General features: G+C 42.3%; 1 long non-coding RNA gene across 1 annotated transcript; it reads right to left on the bottom strand.

The window, feature by feature from the left end:
• Positions 1 to 153: 153 nt before the first annotated feature.
• Positions 154 to 539, bottom strand: LOC121963889. Its single transcript, XR_006107293.1, has 3 exons — positions 486 to 539; positions 295 to 393; positions 154 to 208 (listed from the first exon to the last, which is right to left on the bottom strand). It is a non-coding gene; the product is annotated as an uncharacterized LOC121963889 (long non-coding RNA).
• Between the last annotated feature and the right edge of the window lie 604 nt (positions 540 to 1,143).

Raw genomic sequence — 1,143 nt, 5'->3', positions numbered from 1 at the left:
TCAGATACACAATCTGGACTACATTTAGGACACATGCATCAACACACACACAGTTATCAAAAAAATGAAGAATGAAAAGTGCACCAAACAGTCTCGAAGGGTTAAATACACAAAATAATAAAGCTGAAATGTTTTAGTCTGAATGTGAACTTACAGTAGGTCCAGTCTTGCCATCAGGTCCAGGGCTGCCGGGGCTGCCAGTCATACCCTGCAGGGAGGGGTCAGAGGTCAGAGGTCAGAGGAGGGTCTGTGGCAGTGAGACTTGATAACGGACAGTTTTTTGGGGAGTCTCACCTTAGCTCCGGGCAGACCGGGCTCTCCAGTGCGGCCAGACTCACCAGTGGAACCTTTAGGTCCAACAGCACCGGGGGCACCGCGCTCACCAGTGGCGCCCTATGACGGGACAAAAATGGTCGAAAGACAAATATTAGTTCAGTCCAAAGTAAAAAGAAGAATTTAATCTTGTTTTAGTTCTTTTTACTCACTTTGGGTCCAGCAGGGCCGTCAGCACCAGGGAAACCACGACCGCCAGGAGCGCCCTGCACACAAAACAAGCACGTCTCGCTTTAGCTCCAACACGCTTACATGCAGACCAGGACGGACTGCAACATGATCCTAACGTGTCAAACCACGTCCACACTGGGACGTCCACACTGAGACGTCCGCTCAGGAGGTCCACTCTGCCTCACTGAAATGGGACTGGATTGGACCCAATCTTAAGAAGTGGGACCAAAAAAAGCCTAAAAATTACAACTTATCAACACGCTTATTCTGTTTCTGGATTTAAAAAGTATTTTTAAGGATTTACATATGTGAAATTTTATGATCTACTTTCATTTTTTTAAAACTACTAAACTCGCCCTGTGTGAAAAAAACACCAGTTACTTACAACAATTAAGAAAAGTGTTAAAATGTTCAAAATCAAAAACTGTCAAAAAACTCCTGATTCTCTTAATTCCAAAAAGGTGTGAATGCTGCTCAGTTACTGGAGAGCTTTTTATTTTACGATAAATTCATTAAATATTATTTCTGTGTGAACAGGTCAGCTCTGTCACTAAATCAAAACAAATTAAAAATGATGGGTTAAAAATGAGTATTTTTAAGCATTACTCTCATTAGCTACTACTGCAGTGAAATTAATAA

The sequence above is a fragment of the Plectropomus leopardus genome, unplaced genomic scaffold (assembly GCF_008729295.1).
Source record: "Plectropomus leopardus isolate mb unplaced genomic scaffold, YSFRI_Pleo_2.0 unplaced_scaffold13126, whole genome shotgun sequence".
Lineage (NCBI taxonomy): Eukaryota > Metazoa > Chordata > Actinopteri > Perciformes > Serranidae > Plectropomus > Plectropomus leopardus.
Note: the sequence above shows the minus strand (reverse complement) of the source record. Positions and strands in the feature narration are given on the sequence as shown.